The sequence below is a fragment of the Triticum aestivum genome, chromosome 5A, assembly GCF_018294505.1.
Source record: "Triticum aestivum cultivar Chinese Spring chromosome 5A, IWGSC CS RefSeq v2.1, whole genome shotgun sequence".
Lineage (NCBI taxonomy): Eukaryota > Viridiplantae > Streptophyta > Magnoliopsida > Poales > Poaceae > Triticum > Triticum aestivum.
Genome location: NC_057806.1, coordinates 63,556,028 through 63,579,888, shown reverse-complemented (window position 1 = coordinate 63,579,888; position 23,861 = coordinate 63,556,028). Strand labels below are relative to the sequence as shown.

The window sequence follows — 23,861 nt, the reverse complement described above, 5'->3', positions numbered from 1 at the left end:
AGACATTTTCCACAGTGTGGTGCAAAGTGATCCACCTCTGAATATACTCTCTGAGAGTCTCATTGGTTTTCTGCACGCAGACTTGCAACTCTGTCAATCCCGCTGGTCGCTTGCAAGTCCCTTCAAACGTTCTGACGAACACTCGGGACAGATCTTCCCAAGTGTAAATGCTGCTAGGAGGTAATTGAGTCAACCATGCCCTGGCAGAACCTTCCAACATGAGGGGCAAATGCTTCATGGCCACCTCGTCGTTCCCACCACCGATCTGAACTGCCACTCGGTAGTCTTCAAGCCAAGTTTCAGGCTTGGACTCACCAGTGAACTTGCTGACTCCTGTTGCCAGCCTGAAATTGGGGGGGATAACCGCGGCTCTGATAGCTCTGCTGAAACATTCAGGACCAGAAACATGTACTCGACTGCTCGTAGGCGCATCTCTGTCGAGTGCGCCTCGATGGGCTCTGTTCCGGTCGACCAACCCTTGCACGATAATGAATCGCGCATCGAAGCCTGGCTCTCTATGGTCAACTGGAGCCCTACGCCCTGTACTGTACTGACGCCTATCATCTGGCTGCCGAGGAGCGTAAGACCCACCCCTCGGAGGGGAATAGGGCACTCGACGTCTATCATCTCGGTCGAGTCTGTCGCCATATTGATCTCGCCGATTCTCACGCCCTTCGCGCCGCGGAGGCGATCTGGGGCTGTGAGCCGACTGAACCGTATTCATAGTGACAGATCGACTGTGAATTCTGTTGCGCGACTGAGGCACGGCTGAATTCTGATCTCCTGCTGCCCGGAGCAGATCCCTGATCTGCAGCAAACCTCTGCCAGCCTCTGACTGCGAAGGCTGAATGGACTCTGCTATACGGGTTGCAGCTGCTAAATTCTGAATTGGGGTTCGATATACCTGAGTCGGCGGGAAGAGTTGGCGTCGACTGGTGTCGGGAACTCGTTGCCGCGCGCGCTCGTCGAGTGCTCGCTGAAGGTTCTCCAGTCGAGTGCGCTCGGCCAAATTGGCCAGACGCGCCTCCTCCAAGGCACGAGCCTCGGGAGTTTCTCCTGCGATGGGAATACGCAGGGGATCCTCGTTCCTGCGGCGAAGCTCTTCTCTTTGCAGAGAGTCGAGTGGCTCGGGCTGGTACTCTTCGTAGCCTCGAGCAGGGTCGCCACCATCGCCTGCTCCACCACCGCGGGCGAAGCCAGGAGGGCTGTGGGGCCCGTCGACCATCAAGATTTCCGCCGCTGGATCACTGCTTCCGCACTCGGATGCAGTCTCTCCGGAGCCAGTCGACTGATCGAACAAGCCGTAGAGAGATTCGTTGGGCTCGATTGCCGCAACTTGTGTAGTGGTCGACTGGCGAGCCACCGCGTGACTCACCCATCGCTGAAGCCTCGACCGGCCTGAGCGCTTGCGCTGGCGGGAGACCGGGAGGGTGGAAGACGGAGGAGCCGACCGATACTGGGTCGATGGCTGCCGCAGCAGAACGCCGCGGACACATGCGCGAAAATGCGTCGCACCGCGGACGGGGAGCGCATCCACGTCGAGTGGAGCCTCCTGGAGCCATGCGGAGTCGTCGGCGATGAAGGTGAGAGCGCCGAGACGGATCTCTTGGCCCTCGATCAAAACTCCAGCAGACACCATGATGAAAATACTCGGAAGAATCGCAACTTCACCGAAAAATCGCTAAAACACCTGCCCCACGGTGGGCGCCAACTGTCGTGGTTCTAAGCCTGACAGTAGAGTGGGGGGTAGGTATGGAGAGACAAGGTTCTAGCTATGGAGAGGTTGTAAGCACAAAGGATGTACGAGTTCAGGCCCTTCTCGGAAGAAGTAACAGCCCTACGTCTCGGAGCCCGGAGGCGGTCGAGTGGATTATGAACGTATGGATTACAAGGTGCCGAACCCCTCTGCCTGTGGAGGGGGGTGGCTTATATAGAGTGCGCCAGGACCCCAGCCAGCCCACGTAGGAGAGGGTTTAAGGTGAGTTAAGTCTGGGGCGTTACTGGTAACGCCCCACATAAAAAGCCTTTACTATCATAAAGTCTACTTAATTACAGGCCGTTGCGATGCAGAGTGCCTCTTGGCCTCCTGGTGGTCGAGTGAGTCTTCGTGGTCGAGTCCTTCAGGTCAGTCGAGTGAATCTTCGTTGGTCGACTGGAAGGCAACCTCTTCTAGGGATGTCCTAGGGTAAGTTACCTGGAACAGGTCCATGACCCTACCCTAGGTACATAACCCTATCAGTACGGCCGTCTTTGTAGCGGACGTGGGAGTGGGAAGCATAAGGGATGAAGCCGGGGGTAACATATCGGATGCGATCATACCAGCACTAAAGCACCGGATCCCATCAAAACTCCGAAGTTAAGCGTGCTTGGGCGAGAGTAGTACTAGGATGGGTGACCTCCTGGGAAGTCCTCGTGTTGCATTCCCTTTTTTAATTATTTTTGTACGTACGTGAGGAACAGAACGCACGTGCATGATATATATTAAGCCTATCATCATATTTTTGACATTTGCGATATGTTTTAGCTCGGAGCTCATTAGTCACGCGTCTAGGGAGAGTTGGGGCGCGAAAAGCGCGTTCTGAAAGGGGTGTAAAATACGTGTTGCTGCGGTATAGAGGGAGGGGTGGAAATCGTGGTAAACTCGTCTTTGTAGTTGAGCGAGAGAGTAAGTAGTATAGGGCATTATCCATTAGTAGGCGACGGTTGTAATGATAGTAAGAATGTACGGCCGTCTTTGTAGCGGACGTGGGAGTGGGAAGCATAAGGGATGAAGCCAGGGGTAACATGTCGGATGCGATCATACCAGCACTAAAGCACCGGATCCCATCAAAACTCCGAAGTTAAGCGTGCTTGGGCGAGAGTAGTACTAGGATGGGTGACCTCCTGGGAAGTCCTCGTGTTGCATTCCCTTTTTTAATTATTTTTGTACGTACGTGAGGAATAGAACGCACGTGCGTGATATATATTAAGCCTGTCATCATATTTTTGACATTTGCGATATGTTTTAGCTCGGAGCTCATTAGTCACGCGCCTAGGGAGAGTTGGGGCGCGAAAAGCGCGTTCTGAAAGGGGTGTAAAATACGTGTTGTTGCAGTATAGAGGGAGGGGTGGAAATCGTGGTAAACTCGTCTTCGTAGTTGAGCGAGAGAGTAAGTAGTATAGGGCATTATCCATTAGTAGGCGACGGTTGTAATGGTAGTAAGAATGTACGGCCGTCTTTGTAGCGGACGTGGGAGTGGGAAGCATAAGGGATGAAGCCGGGGGTAACATGTCGGATGCGATCATACCAGCACTAAAGCACCGGATCCCATCAGAACTCCGAAGTTAAGCGTGCTTGGGCGAGAGTAGTACTAGGATTGGTGACCTCCTGGGAAGTCCTCGTGTTGCATTCCCTTTTTTAATTATTTTTGTACGTACGTGAGGAACAGAACGCACGTGCATGATATATATTAAGCCTATCATCATATTTTTGACATTTGCGATATGTTTTAGCTCGGAGCTCATTAGTCACGCGTCTAGGGAGAGTTGGGGCGCGAAAAGCGCGTTCTGAAAGGGGTGTAAAATACGTGTTGCTGCGGTATAGAGGGAGGGGTGGAAATCGTGGTAAACTCGTCTTCGTAGTTGAGCGAGAGAGTAAGTAGTATAGGGCATTATCCATTAGTAGGCGACGGTTGTAATGATAGTAAGAATGTACGGCCGTCTTTGTAGCGGACGTGGGAGTGGGAAGCATAAGGGATGAAGCCAGGGGTAACATGTCGGATGCGATCATACCAGCACTAAAGCACCGGATCCCATCAGAACTCCAAAGTTAAGCATGCTTGGGCGAGAGTAGTACTAGGATGGGTGACCTCCTGGGAAGTCCTCGTGTTGCATTCCCTTTTTTACTTATTTTTGTACGTACGTGAGGAACAGAACGCACGTGCGTGATATATATTAAGCCTGTCATCATATTTTTGACATTTGCGATATGTTTTAGCTCGGAGCTCATTAGTCACGCGCCTAGGGAGAGTTGGGGCGCGAAAAGCGCGTTCTGAAAGGGGTGTAAAATATGTGTTGTTGCAGTATAGAGGGAGGGGTGGAAATCGTGGTAAACTCGTCTTCGTAGTTGAGCGAGACAGTAAGTCGTATAGGTCATTATCCATTAGTAGGCGACGGTTGTAATGGTAGTAAGAATGTACGGCCGTCTTTGTAGCGGATGTGGGAGTGGGAAGCATAAGGGGTGAAGCCGGGGGTAACATGTCGGATGCGATCATACAAGCACTAAAGCATCGGATCCCATCAGAACTCCGAAGTTAAGCGTGCTTGGGCGAGAGTAGTACTAGGATGGGTGACCTCCTGGGAAGTCCTCGTGTTGCATTCCTTTTTTTAATTATTTTTGTACGTACGTGAGGAACAGAACGCACGTGCGTGATATATATTAAGCATGTCATCATATTTTTGACATTTGCGATATGTTTTACCTCGGAGCTCATTAGTCACGCGTCTAGGGAGAGTTGGGGCGCGAAAAGCGCGTTCTGAAAGGGGTGTAAAATACGTGTTGCTGCGGTATAGAGGGAGGGGTGGAAATCGTGGTAAACTCGTCCTCGTAGTTGAGCGAGAGAGTAAGTAGTATAGGGCATTATTCATTAGTAGGCGACGGTTGTAATGATAGTAAGAATGTACGGCCGTCTTTGTAGCGGACGTGGGAGTGGGAAGCATAAGGGATGAAGCCGGGGGTAACATGTCGGATGCGATCATACCAGCACTAAAGCACCGGATCACATCAGAACTCCGAAGTTAAGCGTGCTTGGGCGAGAGTAGTACTAGGATGGGTGACCTCGTGCTGCATTCCCTTTTTTAATTATTTTTGTACGTACGTGAGGAACAGAACGCACGTGCGTGATATATATTAAGCCTGTCATCATATTTTTGACATTTGCGATATGTTTTAGCTAGGAGCTCATTAGTCACGCGTCTAGGGAGAGTTGGGGCGCGAAAAGCGCGTTCTGAAAGGGGTGTAAAATACGTGTTGCTGCGGTATAGAGGGAGGGGTGGAAATCGTGGTAAACTCGTCTTTGTAGTTGAGCGAGAGAGTAAGTAGTATAGGGCATTATCCATTAGTAGGCGACGGTTGTAATGATAGTAAGAATGTACGGCCGTCTTTGTAGCGGACGTGGGAGTGGGAAGCATAAGGGATGAAGCCAGGGGTAACATGTCGGATGCGATCATACCAGCACTAAAGCATCGGATCCCATCAGAACTCCGAAGTTAAGCGTGCTTGGGCGAGAGTAGTACTAGGATGGGTGACCTCCTGGGAAGTCCTCGTGTTGCATTTCCTTTTTTAATTATTTTTGTACGTACGTGAGGAATAGAACGCACGTGCGTGATATATATTAATCCTGTCATCATATTTTTGACATTTGCGATATGTTTTAGCTCGGAGCTCATTAGTCACGCGCCTAGGGAGAGTTGGGGCGCGAAAAGCGCGTTCTGAAAGGGGTGTAAAATACGTGTTGTTGCCGTATAGAGGGAGGAGTGGAAATCGTGGTAAACTCGTCTTCGTAGTTGAGCGAGAGAGTAAGTAGTATAGGGCATTATCCATTAGTAGGCGACGGTTGTAATGGTAGTAAGAATGTACGGCCGTCTTTGTAGCGGACGTGGGAGTGGGAAGCATAAGGGATGAAGCCGGGGGTAACATGTCGGATGCGATCATACCAGCACTAAAGCACCGGATCCCATCAGAACTCCGAAGTTAAGCGTGCTTGGGCGAGAGTAGTACTAGGATTGGTGACCTCCTGGGAAGTCCTCGTGTTGCATTCCCTTTTTTAATTATTTTTGTACGTACTTGAGGAACTGAACGCACGTGCATGATATATATTAAGCCTATCATCATATTTTTGACATTTGCGATATGTTTTAGCTCGGAGCTCATTAGTCACGCGTCTAGGGAGAGTTGGGGCGCGAAAAGCGCGTTCTGAAAGGGGTGTAAAATACGTGTTGCTGCGGTATAGAGGGAGGGGTGGAAATCGTGGTAAACTTGTCTTCGTAGTTGAGCGAGAGAGTAAGTAGTATAGGGCATTATCCATTAGTAGGCGACGGTTGTAATGATAGTAAGAATGTACGCCCGTCTTTGTAGCGGACGTGGGAGTGGGAAGCATAAGGGATAAAGCCGGGGGTAACATGTCGGATGCGATCATACCAGCACTAAAGCACCGGATCCCATCAGAACTCCGAAGTTAAGCGTGCTTGGGCGAGAGTAGTACTAGGATGGGTGACCTCCTGGGAAGTCCTCGTGTTGCATTCCCTTTTTTAATTATTTTTGTACGTACATGAGGAACAGAACGCACATGCGTGATATATATTAAGCCTGTCATCATATTTTTGACATTTGCGATATGTTTTAGCTCGGAGCTCATTAGTCACGCGCCTAGGGAGAGTTGGGGCGCGAAAAGCGAGTTCTGAAAGGGGTGTAAAATACGTGTTGTTGCAGTATAGAGGGAGGGGTGGAAATCGTGGTAAACTCGTCTTCGTAGTTGAGCGAGACAGTAAGTCGTATAGGTCATTATCCATTAGTAGGCGACGGTTGTAATGGTAGTAAGAATGTACGGCCGTCTTTGTAGCGGACGTGGGAGTGGGAAGCATAAGGGGTGAAGCCGGGGGTAACATGTCGGATGCGATCATACAAGCACTAAAGCATCGGATCCCATCAGAACTCCGAAGTTAAGCGTGCTTGGGCGAGAGTAGTACTAGGATGGGTGACCTCCTGGGAAGTCCTTGTGTTGCATTCCTTTTTTTAATTATTTTTGTACGTACGTGAGGAACAGAACGCACGTGCGTGATATATATTAAGCCTGTCATCATATTTTTGACATTTGCGATATGTTTTAGCTCGGAGCTCATTAGTCACACGTCTAGGGAGAGTTGGGGCGCGAAAAGCGCGTTCTGAAAGGGGTGTAAAATACGTGTTGCTGCGGTATAGAGGGAGGGGTGGAAATCGTGGTAAACTCGTCTTCGTAGTTGAGCGAGAGAGTAAGTAGTATAGGGCATTATCCATTAGTAGGCGACGGTTGTAATGATAGTAAGAATGTACAGCCGTCTTTGTAGCGGACGTGGGAGTGGGAAGCATAAGGGATGAAGCCGGGGGTAACATGTCGGATGCGATCATACCAGCACTAAAGCACCGGATCACATCAGAACTCCGAAGTTAAGCGTGCTTGGGCGAGAGTAGTACTAGGATGGGTGACCTCGTGCTGCATTCCCTTTTTTAATTATTTTTGTACGTACGTGAGGAACAGAACGCACGTGCGTGATATATATTAAGCCTGTCATCATATTTTTGACATTTGCGATATGTTTTAGCTCGGAGCTCATTAGTCACGCGTCTAGGGAGAGTTGGGGCGCGAAAAGCGCGTTCTGAAAGGGGTGTAAAATACGTGTTGCTACGGTATAGAGGGAGGGGTGGAACTCGCGGTAAACTCGTCTTCGTAGTTGAGCGAGAGAGTAAGTAGTATAGGGCATTATCCATTAGTAGGCGACGGTTGTAATGGTAGTAAGAATGTACGGCCGTCTTTGTAGCGGACATGGGAGTGGGAAGCATAAGGGATGAAGCCGGGGGTAACATGTCGGATGCGATCATACCAGCACTAAAGCACTGGATCCCATCAGAACTCCAAAGTTAAGCGTGCTTGGGCGAGAGTAGTACTAGGATGGGTGACCTCCTGGGAAGTCCTCGTGTTGCATTCCCTTTTTTAATTATTTTTGTACGTACGTGAGGAACAGAACGCACGTGCGTGATATATATTAAGCCTGTCATCATATTTTTGACATTTGCGATATGTTTTAGCTCGGAGCTCATTAGTCACGCGTCTAGGGAGAGTTGGGGCGCGAAAAGCGCGTTCTGAAAGGGGTGTAAAATACGTGTTGCTGCGGTATAGAGGGAGGGGTGGAAATCGTGGTAAACTCGTCTTCGTAGTTGAGCGAGAGAGTAAGTAGTATAGGGCATTATCCATTAGTAGGCGACGGTTGTAATGGTAGTAAGAATGTACGGCCGTCTTTGTAGCGGACGTGGGAGTGGGAAGCATAAGGGATGAAGCCGGGGGTAACATGTCGCATGCGATCATACCAGCACTAAAGCACTGGATCCCATCAGAACTCCGAAGTTAAGCGTGCTTGGGCGAGAGTAGTACTAGGATGGGTGACCTCCTGGGAAGTCCTTGTGTTGCATTCCCTTTTTTAATTATTTTTGTACTTACGTGAGGAACAGAACGCACGTGCGTGATATATATTAAGCCTGTCATCATATTTTTGACATTTGCGATATCTTTTAGCTCGGAGCTCATTAGTCACGTGTCTAGGGAGAGTTGGGGCGCGAAAAGCGCGTTCTGAAAGGGGTGTAAAATACGTGTTGCTGCGGTATAGAGGGAGGGGTGGAAATCGTGGTAAACTCGTCTTCGTAGTTGAGCGAGAGAGTAAGTAGTATAGGGCATTATCCATTAGTAGGCGACGGTTGTAATGATAGTAAGAATGTACGGCCGTCTTTGTAGCGGACGTGGGAGTGGGAAGCATAAGGGATGAAGCCGGGGGTAACATGTCGGATGCGATCATACCAGCACTAAAGCACCGGATCCCATCTGAACTCCGAAGTTAAGCATGCTTGGGCGAGAGTAGTACTAGAATGGGTGACCTCCTGGGAAGTCCTCGTGTTGCATTCCCTTTTTTAATTATTTTTGTACGTACGTGAGGAACAGAACGCACGTGTGTGATATATATTAAGCCTGTCATCATATTTTTGACATTTGCGATATGTTTTAGCTCGGAGCTCATTAGTCACGCGTCTAGGGAGAGTTGGGGCGCGAAAAGCGCGTTCTGAAAGGGGTGTAAAATACGTGTTGCTGCGGTATAGAGGGAGGGGTGGAAATCGTGGTAAACTCGTCTTCGTAGTTGAGCGAGAGAGTAACTAGTATAGGGCATTATCCATTAGTAGGCGACGGTTGTAATGATAGTAAGAATGTACGGCCGTCTTTGTAGCGGACGTGGGAGTGAGAAGCATAAGGGATGAAGCCGGGGGTAACATGTCGGATGCGATCATACTAGCACTAATGCACCGGATCCCATCACAACTCTGAAGTTAAGCGTGCTTGGGCGAGAGTAGTACTAGGATGGGTGACCTCCTGGGAAGTCCTCGTGTTGCATTCCATTTTTTAATTATTTTTGTACGTACGTGAGGAACAGAACGCACGTGCGTGATATATATTAAGCCTGTCATCATATTTTTGTCATTTGCGATATGTTTTAGCTCGGAGCTCATTAGTCACGCGTCTAGGGAGAGTTGGGGCGCGAAAAGCGCGTTCTGAAAGGGGTGTAAAATACGTGTTGCTGCGGTATAGAGGGAGGGGTGGAAATCGTGGTAAACTCGTCTTCGTAGTTGAGCGAGAGAGTAAGTAGTATAGGGCATTATCCATTAGTAGGCGACGGTTGTAATGATAGTAAGAATGTACGGCCGTCTTTGTAGCGGACGTGGGAGTGGGAAGCATAAGGGATGAAGCCGGGGGTAACATGTCGGATGCGATCATACCAGCACTAAAGCACCGGATCCCATCTGAACTCCGAAGTTAAGCATGCTTGGGCGAGAGTAGTACTAGAATGGGTGACCTCCTGGGAAGTCCTCGTGTTGCATTCCCTTTTTTAATTATTTTTGTACGTACGTGAGGAACAGAACGCACGTGCGTGATATATATTAAGCCTGTCATCATATTTTTGACATTTGCAATATGTTTTAGCTCGGAGCTCATTAGTCACGCGTCTAGGGAGAGTTGGGCCGCGAAAAGCGCGTTCTGAAAGGGGTGTAAAATACGTGTTGCTGCGGTATAAAGGGAGGGGTGGAAATCGTGGTAAACTCGTCTTCGTAGTTGAGCGAGAGAGTAACTAGTATAAGGCATTATCCATTAGTAGGCGACGGTTGTAATGATAGTAAGAATGTACGGCCGTCTTTGTAGCGGACGTGGGAGTGAGAAGCATAAGGGATGAAGCCGGGGGTAACATGTCGGATGCGATCATACTAGCACTAATGCACCGGATCCCATCACAACTCTGAAGTTAAGCGTGCTTGGGCGAGAGTAGTACTAGGATGGGTGACCTCCTGGGAAGTCCTCGTGTTGCATTCCCTTTTTTAATTATTTTTGTACGTACGTGAGGAACAGAACGCACGTGCGTGATATATATTAAGCCTGTCATCATATTTTTGACATTTGCGATATGTTTTAGCTCGGAGCTCATTAGTCACGCGTCTAGGGAGAGTTGGGGCGCGAAAAGCGCGTTCTGAAAGGGGTGTAAAATACGTGTTGCTGCGGTATAGAGGGAGGGGTGGAAATCGTGGTAAACTCGTCTTCGTAGTTGAGCGAGAGAGTAAGTAGTATAGGGCATTATCCATTAGTAGGCGACGGTTGTAATGGTAGTAAGAATGTACGGCCGTCTTTGTAGCGGACGTGGGAGTGGGAAGCATAAGGGATGAAGCCGGGGGTAAAATGTCGGATGCGATCATACCAGCACTAAAGCACCGGATCCCATCAGAACTCCGAAGTTAAGCGTGCTTGGGCGAGAGTAGTACTAGGATGGGTGACCTCCTGGGAAGTCCTCGTGTTGCATTCCCTTTTTTAATTATTTTTGTACGTACGTGAGGAACAGAACGCACGTGCGTGATATATATTAAGCCTGTCATCATATTTTTGACATTTGCGATATGTTTTAGCTCTGAGCTCATTAGTCACGCGTCTAGGGAGAGTTGGGGCGCGAAAAGCGCGTTCTGAAAAGGGTGTAAAATACGTGTTGCTGCGGTATAGAGGGAGGGGTGGAAATCGTGGTAAACTCGTCTTCGTAGTTGAGCGAGAGAGTAAGTAGTATAGGGCATTATCCATTAGTAGGCGACGGTTGTAATGATAGTAAGAATGTACGGCCGTCTTTGTAGCGGACGTGGGAGTGGGAAGCATAAGGGATGAAGCCGGGGGTAACATGTCGGATGCGATCATACCAGCACTAAAGCACCGGATCCCATCAGAACTCCGAAGTTAAGCGTGCTTGGGCGAGAGTAGTACTAGGATGGGTGACCTGCTCGGAAGTCCTCGTGTTGCATTCTGTTTTTTAATTATTTTTGTACGTACATGAGGAACAGAACGCACGTGCGTGATATATATTAAGCCTGTCATCATATTTTTGACATTTGCGATATGTTTTAGCTCGGAGCTCGTTAGTCACGCGTCTAGGGAGAGTTGGGGCGCGAAAAGCGCGTTCTGAAAGGGGTGTAAAATACGTGTTGCTGCGGTATAGAGGGAGGGGTGGAAATCGTGGTAAACTCGTCTTCGTAGTTGAGCGAGAGAGTAAGTAGTATAGGGCATTATCCATTAGTAGGCGACGGTTGTAATGATAGTAAGAATGTACGGCCGTCTTTGTAGCGGACGTGGGAGTGGGAAGCATAAGGGATGAAGCCGGGGGTAACATGTCGGATGCGATCATACCAGCAGTAAAGCACCGGATACCATCAGAACTCCGAAGTTAAGCGTGCTTGGGCGAGAGTAGTACTAGGATGGGTGACCTACTGGGAAGTCCTCGTGTTGCATTCTGTTTTTTAATTATTTTTGTACGTACATGAGGAACAGAACGCACGTGCGTGATATATATTAAGCATGTCATCATATTTTTGACATTTGCGATATGTTTTAGCTCGGAGCTCATTAGTCACGCGCCTAGGGAGAGTTGGGGCGCGAAAAGCGCGTTCTGAAAGGGTGTAAAATACGTGTTGTTGCAGTATAGAGGGAGGGGTGGAAATCGTGGTAAACTCGTCTTCGTAGTTGAGCGAGACAGTAAGTCGTATAGGGCATTATCAATTAGTAGGCGACGGTTGTAATGGTAGTAAGAATGTACGGCCGTCTTTGTAGCGGACGTGGGAGTGGGAAGCATAAGGGGTGAAGCCGGGGGTAACATGTCGGATGCGATCATACCAGCACTAAAGCACCGGATCCCATCAGAACTCCGAAGTTAAGCGTGCTTGGGCGAGAGTAGTACTAGGATGGGTGACCTCCTGGGAAGTCCTCGTGTTGCATTCCCTTTTTTAATTATTTTTGTACATACGTGAGGAACAGAACGCACGTGCGTGATATATATTAAGCCTGTCATCATATTTTTGACATTTGCGATATGTTTTAGCTCGGAGCTCATTAGTCACGCGTCTAGGAAGAGTTGGGGCGCGAAAAGCGCGTTCTGAAAGGGCTGTAAAATACGTGTTGCTGCGGTATAGAGGGAGGGGTGGAAATCATGGTAAACTCGTCTTCGTAGTTGAGCGAGAGAGTAAGTAGTATAGGGCATTATCCATTAGTAGGCGACGGTTGTAATGATAGTAAGAATGTACGACCGTCTTTGTAGCGGACGTGGGAGTGGGAAGCATAAGGGATGAAGCCGGGGGTAACATGTCGGATGCGATCATACCAGCACTAAAGCACCGGATCACATCAGAACTCCGAAGTTAAGCGTGCTTGGGCGAGAGTAGTACTAGGATGGGTGACCTCGTGCTGCATTCCCTTTTTTAATTATTTTTGTACGTACGTGAGGAACAGAACGCATGTGCGTGATATATATTAAGCCTGTCATCATATTTTTGACATTTGCGATATGTTTTAGCTCGGAGCTCATTAGTCACGCGTCTAGGGAGAGTTGGGGCGCGAAAAGTGCGTTCTGAAAGGGGTGTAAAATACGTGTTGCTGCGGTATAAAGGGAGGGGTGGAAATCGTGGTAAACTCGTCTTCGTAGTTGAGCGAGAGAGTAAGTAGTATAGGGCATTATCCATTAGTAGGCGACGGTTGTAATGGTAGTAAGAATGTACGGCCGTCTTTGTAGCGGACGTGGGAGTGGGAAGCATAAGGGATGAAGCCAGGGGTAACATGTCGGATGCGATCATACTAGCACTAAAGCACCGGATCCCATCAGAACTCCGAAGTTAAGCGTGCTTGGGCGAGAGTAGTACTAGGATGGGTGACCTCCTGGGAAGTCCTCGTGTTGCATTCCCTTTTTTAATTATTTTTGTACGTACGTGAGGAACAGAACGCACGTGCGTGATATATATTAAGCATGTCGTCATATTTTTGACATTTACGATATGTTTTAGCTCGGAGCTCATTAGTCACGCGTCTAGGGAGAGTTGGGGCGCGAAAAGCGCGTTCTGAAAGGGGTGTAAAATACGTGTTGCTGCGGTATAGAGGGAGGGGTGGAAATCGTGGTAAACTCGTCTTCGTAGTTGAGCGAGAGAGTAAGTAGTATAGGGCATTATCCATTAGTAGGCGACGGTTGTAATGGTAGTAAGAATGTACGGCCGTCTTTGTAGCGGACGTGGGAGTGGGAAGCATAAGGGATGAAGCCGGGGGTAACATGTCGGATGCGATCATACCAACACTAAAGCATCGGATCCCATCAGAACTCCGAAGTTAAGCGTGCTTGGGCGAGAGTAGTACTACGATGGGTGACCTCCTGGGAAGTCCTCGTGTTGTATTCCCTTTTTTAATTTTCTTTGTACGTACGTGAGGAACAGAACGCACGTGCGTGATATATATTAAGCCTGTCGTCATATTTTTGACATTTACGATATGTTTTAGCTCGGAGCTCATTAGTCACGCGTCTAGGGAGAGTTGGGGCGCGAAAAGCGCGTTCTGAAAGGGGTGTAAAATACGTGTTGCTGCGGTATAGAGGGAGGGGTGGAAATCGTGGTAAACTCGTCTTCGTAGTTGAGCGAGAGAGTAAGTAGTATAGGGCATTATCCATTAGTAGGCGACGGTTGTAATGATAGTAAGAATGTACGGCCGTCTTTGTAGCGGACGTGGGAGTGGGAAGCATAAGGGATGAAGCCGGGGGTAACATGTCGGATGCGATCATACCAGCACTAAAGCACCGGATCCCATCTGAACTCCGAAGTTAAGCATGCTTGGGCGAGAGTAGTACTAGAATGGGTGACCTCCTGGGAAGTCCTCGTGTTGCATTCCCTTTTTTAATTATTTTTGTACGTACGTGAGGAACAGAACGCACGTGCGTGATATATATTAAGCCTGTCATCATATTTTTGACATTTGCAATATGTTTTAGCTCGGAGCTCATTAGTCACGCGTCTAGGGAGAGTTGGGCCGCGAAAAGCGCGTTCTGAAAGGGGTGTAAAATACGTGTTGCTGCGGTATAAAGGGAGGGGTGGAAATCGTGGTAAACTCGTCTTCGTAGTTGAGCGAGAGAGTAACTAGTATAAGGCATTATCCATTAGTAGGCGACGGTTGTAATGATAGTAAGAATGTACGGCCGTCTTTGTAGCGGACGTGGGAGTGAGAAGCATAAGGGATGAAGCCGGGGGTAACATGTCGGATGCGATCATACCAGCACTAAAGCACCGGATCCCATTAGAACTCTGAAGTTAAGCGTGCTTGGGCGAGAGTAGTACTAGGATGGGTGACCTCCTGGGAAGTCCTCGTGTTGCATTCCCTTTCTTAATTATTTTTGTACGTACGTGAGGAACAGAACGCACGTGCGTGATATATATTAAGCCTGTCATCATATTTTTGTCATTTGCGATATGTTTTAGCTCGGAGCTCATTAGTCACGCGTCTAGGGAGAGTTGGGGCGCGAAAAGCGCATTCTGAAAGGGGTGTAAACTACGTGTTGCTGCGGTATAGAGGGAGGGGTGGAAATCGTGGTAAACTCGTCTTCGTAGTTGAGCGAGAGAGTAAGTAGTATAGGGCATTATCCATTAGTAGGCGACGGTTGTAATGATAGTAAGAATGTACGGCCGTCTTTGTAGCGGACGTGGGAGTGGGAAGCATAAGGGATGAAGCCGGGGGTAACATGTCGGATGCGATCATACCAGCACTAAAGCACCGGATCCCATCTGAACTCCGAAGTTAAGCATGCTTGGGCGAGAGTAGTACTAGAATGGGTGACCTCCTGGGAAGTCCTCGTGTTGCATTCCCTTTTTTAATTATTTTTGTACGTACGTGAGGAACAGAACGCACGTGCATGATATATATTAAACCTGTCATCACATTTTTGACATTTGCGATATGTTTTAGCTTGGAGCTCATTAGTCACGCGTCTAGGGAGAGTTGGGGCGTGAAAAGCGCATTCTGAAAGGGGTGTAAAATACGTGTTGCTGCGGTATAGAGGGAGGGGTGGAAATCGTGGTAAACTTGTCTTCGTAGTTGAGCGAGACAGTAAGTAGTATAGGGCATTATCCATTAGTAGGCGACGGTTGTAATGGTAGTAAGAATGTACGGCCGTCTTTGTAGCGGACATGGGAGTGGGAAGCATAAGGGATGAAGCCGGGGGTAACATGTCGGATGCGATCATACCAGCACTAAAGCACCGGATCCCATCAGAACTCCGAAGTTAAGCGTGCTTGGGCGAGAGTAGTACTAGGATGGCTGACCTCCTGGGAAGTCCTCGTGTTGCATTCCCTTTTTTAATTATTTTTGTACGTACGTGAGGAACAGAACGCACGTGCGTGATATATATTAAGCCTGTCATCATATTTTTGACATTTGCGATATGTTTTAGCTCGGAGCTCGTTAGTCACGCGTCTAGGGAGAGTTGGGGCGCGAAAAGCGCGTTCTGAAAGGGGTGTAAAATACGTGTTGCTGTGGTATAGAGGGAGGGGTGGAAATCGTGGTAAACTCGTCTTCGTAGTTGAGCGAGAGAGTAAGTAGTATAGGGCATTATCCATTAGTAGGCGACGGTTGTAATGATAGTAAGAATGTACGGCCGTCTTTGTAGCGGACGTGGGAGTGGGAAGCATAAGGGATGAAGCCGGGGGTAACATGTCGGATGCGATCATACCAGCACTAAAGCACCGGATCCCATCAGAACTCCGAAGTTAAGCGTGCTTGGGCGAGAGTAGTACTAGGATGGGTGACCTGCTCGGAAGTCCTCGTGTTGCATTCTGTTTTTTAATTATTTTTGTACGTACATGAGGAACAGAACGCACGTGCGTGATATATATTAAGCCTGTCATCATATTTTTGACATTTGCGATATGTTTTAGCTCGGAGCTCGTTAGTCACGCGTCTAGGGAGAGTTGGGGCGCGAAAAGCGCGTTCTGAAAGGGGTGTAAAATACGTGTTGCTGCGGTATAGAGGGAGGGGTGGAAATCGTGGTAAACTCGTCTTCGTAGTTGAGCGAGAGAGTAAGTAGTATAGGGCATTATCCATTAGTAGGCGACGGTTGTAATGATAGTAAGAATGTACGGCCGTCTTTGTAGCGGACGTGGGAGTGGGAAGCATAAGGGATGAAGCCGGGGGTAACATGTCGGATGCGATCATACCAGCACTAAAGCACCGGATCCCATCAGAACTCCGAAGTTAAGCGTGCTTGGGCGAGAGTAGTACTAGGATGGGTGACCTGCTCGGAAGTCCTCGTGTTGCATTCTGTTTTTTAATTATTTTTGTACGTACATGAGGAACAGAACGCACGTGCGTGATATATATTAAGCCTGTCATCATATTTTTGACATTTGCGATATGTTTTAGCTCGGAGCTCGTTAGTCACGCGTCTAGGGAGAGTTGGGGCGCGAAAAGCGCGTTCTGAAAGGGGTGTAAAATACGTGTTGCTGCGGTATAGAGGGAGGGGTGGAAATCGTGGTAAACTCGTCTTCGTAGTTGAGCGAGAGAGTAAGTAGTATAGGGCATTATCCATTAGTAGGCGACGGTTGTAATGATAGTAAGAATGTACGGCCGTCTTTGTAGCGGACGTGGGAGTGGGAAGCATAAGGGATGAAGCCGGGGGTAACATGTCGGATGCGATCATACCAGCAGTAAAGCACCGGATACCATCAGAACTCCGAAGTTAAGCGTGCTTGGGCGAGAGTAGTACTAGGATGGGTGACCTACTGGGAAGTCCTCGTGTTGCATTCTGTTTTTTAATTATTTTTGTACGTACATGAGGAACAGAACGCACGTGCGTGATATATATTAAGCATGTCATCATATTTTTGACATTTGCGATATGTTTTAGCTCGGAGCTCATTAGTCACGCGCCTAGGGAGAGTTGGGGCGCGAAAAGCGCGTTCTGAAAGGGTGTAAAATACGTGTTGTTGCAGTATAGAGGGAGGGGTGGAAATCGTGGTAAACTCGTCTTCGTAGTTGAGCGAGACAGTAAGTCGTATAGGGCATTATCAATTAGTAGGCGACGGTTGTAATGGTAGTAAGAATGTACGGCCGTCTTTGTAGCGGACGTGGGAGTGGGAAGCATAAGGGGTGAAGCCGGGGGTAACATGTCGGATGCGATCATACCAGCACTAAAGCACCGGATCCCATCAGAACTCCGAAGTTAAGCGTGCTTGGGCGAGAGTAGTACTAGGATGGGTGACCTCCTGGGAAGTCCTCGTGTTGCATTCCCTTTTTTAATTATTTTTGTACATACGTGAGGAACAGAACGCACGTGCGTGATATATATTAAGCCTGTCATCATATTTTTGACATTTGCGATATGTTTTAGCTCGGAGCTCATTAGTCACGCGTCTAGGAAGAGTTGGGGCGCGAAAAGCGCGTTCTGAAAGGGCTGTAAAATACGTGTTGCTGCGGTATAGAGGGAGGGGTGGAAATCATGGTAAACTCGTCTTCGTAGTTGAGCGAGAGAGTAAGTAGTATAGGGCATTATCCATTAGTAGGCGACGGTTGTAATGATAGTAAGAATGTACGACCGTCTTTGTAGCGGACGTGGGAGTGGGAAGCATAAGGGATGAAGCCGGGGGTAACATGTCGGATGCGATCATACCAGCACTAAAGCACCGGATCACATCAGAACTCCGAAGTTAAGCGTGCTTGGGCGAGAGTAGTACTAGGATGGGTGACCTCGTGCTGCATTCCCTTTTTTAATTATTTTTGTACGTACGTGAGGAACAGAACGCATGTGCGTGATATATATTAAGCCTGTCATCATATTTTTGACATTTGCGATATGTTTTAGCTCGGAGCTCATTAGTCACGCGTCTAGGGAGAGTTGGGGCGCGAAAAGTGCGTTCTGAAAGGGGTGTAAAATACGTGTTGCTGCGGTATAAAGGGAGGGGTGGAAATCGTGGTAAACTCGTCTTCGTAGTTGAGCGAGAGAGTAAGTAGTATAGGGCATTATCCATTAGTAGGCGACGGTTGTAATGGTAGTAAGAATGTACGGCCGTCTTTGTAGCGGACGTGGGAGTGGGAAGCATAAGGGATGAAGCCGGGGGTAACATGTCGGATGCGATCATACTAGCACTAAAGCACCGGATCCCATCAGAACTCCGAAGTTAAGCGTGCTTGGGCGAGAGTAGTACTAGGATGGGTGACCTCCTGGGAAGTCCTCGTGTTGCATTCCCTTTTTTAATTATTTTTGTACGTACGTGAGGAACAGAACGCACGTGCGTGATATATATTAAGCATGTCGTCATATTTTTGACATTTACGATATGTTTTAGCTCGGAGCTCATTAGTCACGCGTCTAGGGAGAGTTGGGGCGCGAAAAGCGCGTTCTGAAAGGGGTGTAAAATACGTGTTGCTGCGGTATAGAGGGAGGGGTGGAAATCGTGGTAAACTCGTCTTCGTAGTTGAGCGAGAGAGTAAGTAGTATAGGGCATTATCCATTAGTAGGCGACGGTTGTAATGGTAGTAAGAATGTACGGCCGTCTTTGTAGCGGACGTGGGAGTGGGAAGCATAAGGGATGAAGCCGGGGGTAACATGTCGGATGCGATCATACCAACACTAAAGCATCGGATCCCATCAGAACTCCGAAGTTAAGCGTGCTTGGGCGAGAGTAGTACTAGGATGGGTGACCTCCTGGGAAGTCCTCGTGTTGTATTCCCTTTTTTAATTTTCTTTGTACGTACGTGAGGAACAGAACGCACGTGCGTGATATATATTAAGCCTGTCGTCATATTTTTGACATTTACGATATGTTTTAGCTCGGAGCTCATTAGTCACGCGTCTAGGGAGAGTTGGGGCGCGAAAAGCGCGTTCTGAAAGGGGTGTAAAATACGTGTTGCTGCGGTATAGAGGGAGGGGTGGAAATCGTGGTAAACTCGTCTTCGTAGTTGAGCGAGAGAGTAAGTAGTATAGGGCATTATCCATTAGTAGGCGACGGTTGTAATGATAGTAAGAATGTACGGCCGTCTTTGTAGCGGACGTGGGAGTGGGAAGCATAAGGGATGAAGCCGGGGGTAATATGTCGGATGCGATCATACCAGCACTAAAGCACCGGATCCCATCAGAACTCCGAAGTTAAGCGTGCTTGGGCGAGAGTAGTACTAGGATGGGTGACCTCGTGCTGCATTCCCTTTTTTAATTATTTTTGTACGTACGTGACGAACAGAACGCACGTGCGTGATATATATTAAGCCTGTCATCATATTTTTGACATTTGCGATATGTTTTAGCTTGGAGCTCATTAGTCACGCGTCTAGGGAGAGTTGGGGCGCGAAAAGCGCGTTCTGAAAGGGGTGTAAAATACGTGTTGCTGCGGTATAGAGGGAGGGGTGGAAATCGTGGTAAACTCGTCTTCGTAGTTGAGCGAGAGAGTAAGTAGTATAGGGAATTATCCATTAGTAGGCGACGGTTGTAATGGTAGTAAGAATGTACGGCCGTCTTTGTAGCGGACGTGGGAGTGGGAAGCATAAGGGATGAAGCCGGGGGTAACATGTCGGATGCGATCATACCAGCACTAAAGCACCGGATCCCATCAGAACTTCGAAGTTAAGCGTGCTTGGGCGAGAGTAGTACTAGGATGGGTGACCTCCTGGGAAGTCCTCGTGTTGCCTACCCTTTTTTAATTATTTTTGTACGTACTTGAGGAACAGAACGCACGTGCGTGATATATATTAAGCCTGTCGTTATATTTTTGACATTTGCGATATGTTTTAGCTCGGAGCTCATTAGTCACGCGTCTAGGGAGAGTTGGGGCGCGAAAAGCGCGTTCTGAAAGGGGTGTAAAAAATACGTGTTGCTGCGGTATAGAGGGAGGGGTGGAAATCGTGGTAAACTCGTCTTCGTAGTTGAGCGAGAGAGTAAGTAGTATAGGGCATTATCCATTAGTAGGCGACGGTTGTATTGGTAGTAAGAATGTACGGCCGTCTTTGTAGCGGACGTGGGAGTGGGAAGCATAAGGGATGAAGCCGGGGGTAACATGTCGGATGCGATCATACCAGCACTAAAGCACCGGATCCCATCAGAACTCCGAAGTTAAGCGTGCTTGGGCGAGAGTAGTACTAGGATGGGTGACCTCCTGGGAAGTCCTCGTGTTGCATTCCCTTTTTTAATTATCTTTGTACGTACGTGAGGAACAGAACGCACGTGCGTGATATATATTAAGCATGTCATCATATTTTTGACATTTGCGATATGTTTTAGCTCGGAGCTCATTAGTCATGCGTCTAGGGAGAGTTGGGGCGCGAAAAGCGCGTTCTGAACGGGTGTAAAATACGTGTTGCTGCGGTATAGAGGGAGGGGTGGAAATCGTGGTAAACTCGTCTTCGTAGTTGAGCGAGAGAGTAAGTAGTATAGGGCATTATCCATTAGTAGGCGACGGTTGTAATAGTAGTAAGAATGTACGGCCGTCTTTGTAGCGGACGTGGGAGTGGGAAGCATAAGGGATGAAGGGAGTGGGAAGCATAAGGGATGAAGCCGGGGGTAACATGTCGGATGCGATCATACCAGCACTAAAGCACCGGATCCCATCAGAACTCCGAAGTTAAGCGTGCTTGGGCGAGAGTATTACTAGGATGGGTGACCTCCTGGGAAGTCCTCGTGTTGCATTCCCTTTTTTAATTATCTTTGTACGTACGTGAGGAACAGAACGCACGTGCGTGATATATATTAAGCCTGTCATCATATTTTTGACATTTGCGATATGTTTTAGCTCGGAGCTCATTAGTCATGCGTCTAGGGAGAGTTGGGGCGCGAAAAGCGCGTTCTGAACGGGTGTAAAATACGTGTTGCTGCGGTATAAAGGGAGGGGTGGAAATCGTGGTAAACTTGTCTTCGTAGTTGAGCGAGAGAGTAAGTAGTATAGGGCATTATCCATTAGTAGGCGACGGTTGTAATGGTAGTAAGAATGTACGGCCGTCATACCAGCACTAAAGCACCGGATCCCATCAGAACTCCGAAGTTAAGCGTGCTTGGGCGAGAGTAGTACTAGGATGGGTGACCTCCTGGGAAGTCCTCGTGTTGCATTCCCTTTTTTAATTATCTTTGTACGTACGTGAGGAACAGAACGCACGTGCGTGATATATATTAAGCCTGTCATCATATTTTTGACATTTGCGATATGTTTTAGCTCGGAGCTCATTAGTCATGCGTCTAGGGAGAGTTGGGGCGCGAAAAGCGCGTTCTGAACGGGTGTAAAATACGTGTTGCTGCGGTATAAAGGGAGGGGTGGAAATCGTGGTAAACTCGTCTTCGTAGTTGAGCGAGAGAGTAAGTAGTATAGGGCATTATCCATTAGTAGGCGACGGTTGTAATGGTAGTAAGAATGTACGGCCGTCTTTGTAGCGGACGTAGGAGTGGGAAGCATAAGGGATGAAGCCGGGGGTAATATGTCGGATGCGATCATACCAGCACTAAAGCACCGGATCCCATCAGAACTCCAAAGTTAAGCGTGCTTGGGCGAGAGTAGTACTAGGATGGGTGACTTCGTGCTGCATTCCCTTTTTTAATTATTTCTGTACGTACGTGAGGAACATAACGCACGTGCATGATATATATTAAGCCTGTCATCATATTTTTGACATTTGCGATATGTTTTAGCTTGGATCTCATTAGTCACGCGTCTAGGGAGAGTTGGGGCGCGAAAAGCGCGTTCTGAAAGGGGTGTAAAATACGTGTTGCTGCGGTATAGAGGGAGGGGTGGAAATCGTGGTAAACTCGTCTTCGTAGTTGAGCGAGAGAGTAAGTAGTATAGGGCATTATCCATTAGTAGGCGACGGTTGTAATGGTAGTAAGAATGTACGGCCGTCTTTGTATCGGACGTGGGAGTGGGAAGCATAAGGGATGAAGCCGGGGGTAACATGTCAGATGCGATCATACCAGCACTAAAGCACCGGATCCCATCAGAACTTCGAAGTTAAGCGTGCTTGGGCGAGAGTAGTACTAGGATGGGTGACCTCCTGGGAAGTCCTCGTGTTGCCTTCCCTTTTTTAATTATTTTTGTACGTACGTGTTGAACAGAACGCACGCGCGTGATATATATTAAGCCTGTCGTCATATTTTTGACATTTGCGATATGTTTTAGCTCGGAGCTCATTAGTCACGCGTCTAGGGAGTGTTGGGGCGCGAAAAGCGCGTTCTGAAAGGGGTGTAAAATACGTGTTGCTGCGGTATAGAGGGAGGGGTGGAAATCGTGGTAAACTCGTCTTCGTAGTTGAGCGAGAGAGTAAGTAGTATAGGGCATTATCCATTAGTAGGCGACGGTTGTAATGGTAGTAAGAATGTATGGCCGTCTTTGTAGCGGACGTGGGAGTGGGAAGCATAAGGGATGAAGCCGGGGGTAACATGTCGGATGCGATCATACCAGCACTAAAGCACCGGCTCCCATCAGAACTCTGAAGTTAAGCGTGCTTGGGCGAGAGTAGTACTAGGATGGGTGACCTCCTGGGAAGTCCTCGTGTTGCATTCCCTTTTTTAATTATCTTTGTACGTACGTGAGGAACAGAACGCACGTGCGTGATATATATTAAGCATGTCATCATATTTTTGACATTTGCGATATGTTTTAGCTCGGAGCTCATTAGTCATGCGTCTAGGGAGAGTTGGGGCGCGAAAAGCGCGTTCTGAACGGGTGTAAAATACGTGTTGCTGCGGTATAGAGGGAGGGGTGGAAATCGTGGTAAACTCGTCTTCGTAGTTGAGCGAGAGAGTAAGTAGTATAGGGCATTATCCATTAGTAGGCGACGGTTGTAATGGTAGTAAGAATGTACGGCCGTCTTTGTAGCGGACGTGGGAGTGGGAAGCATAAGGGATGAAGCCGGGGGTAACATGTTGGATGCGATCATACCAGCACTAAAGCACCAGTTCCCATCAGAACTCTGAAGTTAAGCGTGCTTGGGCGAGAGTAGTACTAGGATGGGTGACCTCCTGGGAAGTCCTCGTGTTGCATTCCCTTTTTTAATTATTTTTGTATGTACGTGAGGAACAGAACGCACGTGCGTGATATATATTAAGCCTGTCATCATATTTTTGACATTTGCGATATGTTTTAGCTCGGAGCTTATTAGTCACGCGTCTAGGGAGAGTTGGGGCGCGAAAAGCGCGTTCTGAAAGGGGTGTAAAATACGTGTTGCTGTGGTATAGAGGGAGGGGTGGAAATCGTGGTAAACTCGTCTTCGTAGTTGAGCGAGAGAGTAAGTAGTATAGGGCATTATCCATTAGTAGGCGACGGTTGTAATGATAGTAAGAATGTACGGCCGTCTTTGTAGCGGACGTGGGAGTGGGAAGCATAAGGGATGAAGCCGGGTAACATGTCGGATGCGATCATACCAGCACTAAAGCACCGGATCCCATCAGAACTCCGAAGTTAAAGCGTGCTTGGGCGAGAGTAGTACTAGGATGGGTGACCTCCTGGGAAGTCCTCGTGTTGCATTCCCTTTTTTAATTATTTTTGTACGTACGTCAGGAACAGAACGCACGTGCGTGATATATATTAAGCCTGTCATCACATTTTTGACATTTGCGATATGTTTTAGCTCAGAGCTCATTAGTCACGCGTCTAGGGAGAGTTGGGGCGCGAAAAGCGCGTTCTGAAAGGGGTGTAAAATTCGTGTTGCTGCGGTATAGAGGGAGGGGTGGAAATCGTGGTAAACTCGTCTTCGTAGTTGAGCGAGAGAGTAAGTAGTATAGGGCATTATCCA

General features: G+C 48.2%; 39 non-coding genes and 6 pseudogenes across 39 annotated transcripts; all 45 read left to right on the top strand.

Annotated features, from left to right (window-relative positions):
- The first annotated feature begins 2,305 nt into the window (after window positions 1-2,305).
- On the top strand, window positions 2,306-2,424 carry LOC123109661 (5S ribosomal RNA). Its single transcript, XR_006452900.1, has one exon. It is a non-coding gene; the product is annotated as a 5S ribosomal RNA (ribosomal RNA).
- Window positions 2,425-2,789: 365 nt separating this feature from the next.
- On the top strand, window positions 2,790-2,908 carry LOC123109659 (5S ribosomal RNA). Its single transcript, XR_006452898.1, has one exon. It is a non-coding gene; the product is annotated as a 5S ribosomal RNA (ribosomal RNA).
- A 365-nt stretch (window positions 2,909-3,273) lies between these two features.
- Window positions 3,274-3,392, top strand: LOC123109735 (5S ribosomal RNA). The gene has a single exon (XR_006452975.1). It is a non-coding gene; the product is annotated as a 5S ribosomal RNA (ribosomal RNA).
- A 365-nt stretch (window positions 3,393-3,757) lies between these two features.
- Window positions 3,758-3,876, top strand: LOC123109769 (5S ribosomal RNA). The gene has a single exon (XR_006453012.1). It is a non-coding gene; the product is annotated as a 5S ribosomal RNA (ribosomal RNA).
- Window positions 3,877-4,241: 365 nt separating this feature from the next.
- Window positions 4,242-4,360, top strand: LOC123108664 (5S ribosomal RNA). Its single transcript, XR_006451990.1, has one exon. It is a non-coding gene; the product is annotated as a 5S ribosomal RNA (ribosomal RNA).
- A 365-nt stretch (window positions 4,361-4,725) lies between these two features.
- LOC123109043 (uncharacterized) lies at window positions 4,726-4,831 on the top strand (annotated as a pseudogene).
- A 365-nt stretch (window positions 4,832-5,196) lies between these two features.
- On the top strand, window positions 5,197-5,315 carry LOC123109690 (5S ribosomal RNA). Its single transcript, XR_006452933.1, has one exon. It is a non-coding gene; the product is annotated as a 5S ribosomal RNA (ribosomal RNA).
- A 365-nt stretch (window positions 5,316-5,680) lies between these two features.
- LOC123109734 (5S ribosomal RNA) lies at window positions 5,681-5,799 on the top strand. The gene has a single exon (XR_006452974.1). It is a non-coding gene; the product is annotated as a 5S ribosomal RNA (ribosomal RNA).
- Window positions 5,800-6,164: 365 nt separating this feature from the next.
- LOC123109603 (5S ribosomal RNA) lies at window positions 6,165-6,283 on the top strand. Its single transcript, XR_006452835.1, has one exon. It is a non-coding gene; the product is annotated as a 5S ribosomal RNA (ribosomal RNA).
- Window positions 6,284-6,648: 365 nt separating this feature from the next.
- Window positions 6,649-6,767, top strand: LOC123108715 (5S ribosomal RNA). The gene has a single exon (XR_006452043.1). It is a non-coding gene; the product is annotated as a 5S ribosomal RNA (ribosomal RNA).
- Window positions 6,768-7,132: 365 nt separating this feature from the next.
- Window positions 7,133-7,238, top strand: LOC123109042 (uncharacterized; annotated as a pseudogene).
- Window positions 7,239-7,603: 365 nt separating this feature from the next.
- LOC123109408 (5S ribosomal RNA) lies at window positions 7,604-7,722 on the top strand. The gene has a single exon (XR_006452639.1). It is a non-coding gene; the product is annotated as a 5S ribosomal RNA (ribosomal RNA).
- Window positions 7,723-8,087: 365 nt separating this feature from the next.
- On the top strand, window positions 8,088-8,206 carry LOC123109642 (5S ribosomal RNA). Its single transcript, XR_006452877.1, has one exon. It is a non-coding gene; the product is annotated as a 5S ribosomal RNA (ribosomal RNA).
- A 365-nt stretch (window positions 8,207-8,571) lies between these two features.
- Window positions 8,572-8,690, top strand: LOC123109711 (5S ribosomal RNA). The gene has a single exon (XR_006452953.1). It is a non-coding gene; the product is annotated as a 5S ribosomal RNA (ribosomal RNA).
- Window positions 8,691-9,055: 365 nt separating this feature from the next.
- On the top strand, window positions 9,056-9,174 carry LOC123108813 (5S ribosomal RNA). Its single transcript, XR_006452144.1, has one exon. It is a non-coding gene; the product is annotated as a 5S ribosomal RNA (ribosomal RNA).
- Window positions 9,175-9,539: 365 nt separating this feature from the next.
- Window positions 9,540-9,658, top strand: LOC123109710 (5S ribosomal RNA). Its single transcript, XR_006452952.1, has one exon. It is a non-coding gene; the product is annotated as a 5S ribosomal RNA (ribosomal RNA).
- A 365-nt stretch (window positions 9,659-10,023) lies between these two features.
- Window positions 10,024-10,142, top strand: LOC123108812 (5S ribosomal RNA). Its single transcript, XR_006452143.1, has one exon. It is a non-coding gene; the product is annotated as a 5S ribosomal RNA (ribosomal RNA).
- Window positions 10,143-10,507: 365 nt separating this feature from the next.
- Window positions 10,508-10,626, top strand: LOC123109591 (5S ribosomal RNA). Its single transcript, XR_006452823.1, has one exon. It is a non-coding gene; the product is annotated as a 5S ribosomal RNA (ribosomal RNA).
- A 365-nt stretch (window positions 10,627-10,991) lies between these two features.
- On the top strand, window positions 10,992-11,110 carry LOC123109758 (5S ribosomal RNA). Its single transcript, XR_006452999.1, has one exon. It is a non-coding gene; the product is annotated as a 5S ribosomal RNA (ribosomal RNA).
- Window positions 11,111-11,475: 365 nt separating this feature from the next.
- LOC123108793 (5S ribosomal RNA) lies at window positions 11,476-11,594 on the top strand. The gene has a single exon (XR_006452120.1). It is a non-coding gene; the product is annotated as a 5S ribosomal RNA (ribosomal RNA).
- A 364-nt stretch (window positions 11,595-11,958) lies between these two features.
- On the top strand, window positions 11,959-12,077 carry LOC123109580 (5S ribosomal RNA). Its single transcript, XR_006452812.1, has one exon. It is a non-coding gene; the product is annotated as a 5S ribosomal RNA (ribosomal RNA).
- A 365-nt stretch (window positions 12,078-12,442) lies between these two features.
- Window positions 12,443-12,548, top strand: LOC123109041 (uncharacterized; annotated as a pseudogene).
- Window positions 12,549-12,913: 365 nt separating this feature from the next.
- On the top strand, window positions 12,914-13,032 carry LOC123109479 (5S ribosomal RNA). The gene has a single exon (XR_006452706.1). It is a non-coding gene; the product is annotated as a 5S ribosomal RNA (ribosomal RNA).
- Window positions 13,033-13,397: 365 nt separating this feature from the next.
- LOC123108761 (5S ribosomal RNA) lies at window positions 13,398-13,516 on the top strand. The gene has a single exon (XR_006452086.1). It is a non-coding gene; the product is annotated as a 5S ribosomal RNA (ribosomal RNA).
- Window positions 13,517-13,881: 365 nt separating this feature from the next.
- On the top strand, window positions 13,882-14,000 carry LOC123109709 (5S ribosomal RNA). The gene has a single exon (XR_006452951.1). It is a non-coding gene; the product is annotated as a 5S ribosomal RNA (ribosomal RNA).
- A 365-nt stretch (window positions 14,001-14,365) lies between these two features.
- LOC123109593 (5S ribosomal RNA) lies at window positions 14,366-14,484 on the top strand. The gene has a single exon (XR_006452825.1). It is a non-coding gene; the product is annotated as a 5S ribosomal RNA (ribosomal RNA).
- Window positions 14,485-14,849: 365 nt separating this feature from the next.
- LOC123109708 (5S ribosomal RNA) lies at window positions 14,850-14,968 on the top strand. Its single transcript, XR_006452950.1, has one exon. It is a non-coding gene; the product is annotated as a 5S ribosomal RNA (ribosomal RNA).
- Window positions 14,969-15,333: 365 nt separating this feature from the next.
- On the top strand, window positions 15,334-15,452 carry LOC123109594 (5S ribosomal RNA). The gene has a single exon (XR_006452826.1). It is a non-coding gene; the product is annotated as a 5S ribosomal RNA (ribosomal RNA).
- A 365-nt stretch (window positions 15,453-15,817) lies between these two features.
- On the top strand, window positions 15,818-15,936 carry LOC123109757 (5S ribosomal RNA). The gene has a single exon (XR_006452998.1). It is a non-coding gene; the product is annotated as a 5S ribosomal RNA (ribosomal RNA).
- Window positions 15,937-16,301: 365 nt separating this feature from the next.
- Window positions 16,302-16,420, top strand: LOC123109756 (5S ribosomal RNA). Its single transcript, XR_006452996.1, has one exon. It is a non-coding gene; the product is annotated as a 5S ribosomal RNA (ribosomal RNA).
- Window positions 16,421-16,785: 365 nt separating this feature from the next.
- Window positions 16,786-16,904, top strand: LOC123108792 (5S ribosomal RNA). Its single transcript, XR_006452119.1, has one exon. It is a non-coding gene; the product is annotated as a 5S ribosomal RNA (ribosomal RNA).
- A 364-nt stretch (window positions 16,905-17,268) lies between these two features.
- LOC123109567 (5S ribosomal RNA) lies at window positions 17,269-17,387 on the top strand. The gene has a single exon (XR_006452798.1). It is a non-coding gene; the product is annotated as a 5S ribosomal RNA (ribosomal RNA).
- A 365-nt stretch (window positions 17,388-17,752) lies between these two features.
- LOC123109040 (uncharacterized) lies at window positions 17,753-17,858 on the top strand (annotated as a pseudogene).
- A 365-nt stretch (window positions 17,859-18,223) lies between these two features.
- On the top strand, window positions 18,224-18,342 carry LOC123109477 (5S ribosomal RNA). Its single transcript, XR_006452704.1, has one exon. It is a non-coding gene; the product is annotated as a 5S ribosomal RNA (ribosomal RNA).
- Window positions 18,343-18,707: 365 nt separating this feature from the next.
- Window positions 18,708-18,826, top strand: LOC123108730 (5S ribosomal RNA). The gene has a single exon (XR_006452057.1). It is a non-coding gene; the product is annotated as a 5S ribosomal RNA (ribosomal RNA).
- A 365-nt stretch (window positions 18,827-19,191) lies between these two features.
- LOC123109033 (uncharacterized) lies at window positions 19,192-19,297 on the top strand (annotated as a pseudogene).
- A 365-nt stretch (window positions 19,298-19,662) lies between these two features.
- On the top strand, window positions 19,663-19,781 carry LOC123108633 (5S ribosomal RNA). Its single transcript, XR_006451959.1, has one exon. It is a non-coding gene; the product is annotated as a 5S ribosomal RNA (ribosomal RNA).
- Window positions 19,782-20,148: 367 nt separating this feature from the next.
- Window positions 20,149-20,267, top strand: LOC123109556 (5S ribosomal RNA). Its single transcript, XR_006452785.1, has one exon. It is a non-coding gene; the product is annotated as a 5S ribosomal RNA (ribosomal RNA).
- A 389-nt stretch (window positions 20,268-20,656) lies between these two features.
- LOC123109629 (5S ribosomal RNA) lies at window positions 20,657-20,775 on the top strand. The gene has a single exon (XR_006452862.1). It is a non-coding gene; the product is annotated as a 5S ribosomal RNA (ribosomal RNA).
- A 298-nt stretch (window positions 20,776-21,073) lies between these two features.
- Window positions 21,074-21,192, top strand: LOC123108816 (5S ribosomal RNA). Its single transcript, XR_006452148.1, has one exon. It is a non-coding gene; the product is annotated as a 5S ribosomal RNA (ribosomal RNA).
- A 364-nt stretch (window positions 21,193-21,556) lies between these two features.
- On the top strand, window positions 21,557-21,662 carry LOC123109053 (uncharacterized; annotated as a pseudogene).
- Window positions 21,663-22,027: 365 nt separating this feature from the next.
- Window positions 22,028-22,146, top strand: LOC123108676 (5S ribosomal RNA). The gene has a single exon (XR_006452001.1). It is a non-coding gene; the product is annotated as a 5S ribosomal RNA (ribosomal RNA).
- A 365-nt stretch (window positions 22,147-22,511) lies between these two features.
- On the top strand, window positions 22,512-22,630 carry LOC123109861 (5S ribosomal RNA). The gene has a single exon (XR_006453104.1). It is a non-coding gene; the product is annotated as a 5S ribosomal RNA (ribosomal RNA).
- A 364-nt stretch (window positions 22,631-22,994) lies between these two features.
- LOC123109726 (5S ribosomal RNA) lies at window positions 22,995-23,113 on the top strand. Its single transcript, XR_006452967.1, has one exon. It is a non-coding gene; the product is annotated as a 5S ribosomal RNA (ribosomal RNA).
- A 363-nt stretch (window positions 23,114-23,476) lies between these two features.
- On the top strand, window positions 23,477-23,596 carry LOC123109755 (5S ribosomal RNA). The gene has a single exon (XR_006452995.1). It is a non-coding gene; the product is annotated as a 5S ribosomal RNA (ribosomal RNA).
- Window positions 23,597-23,861: the final 265 nt, after the last annotated feature.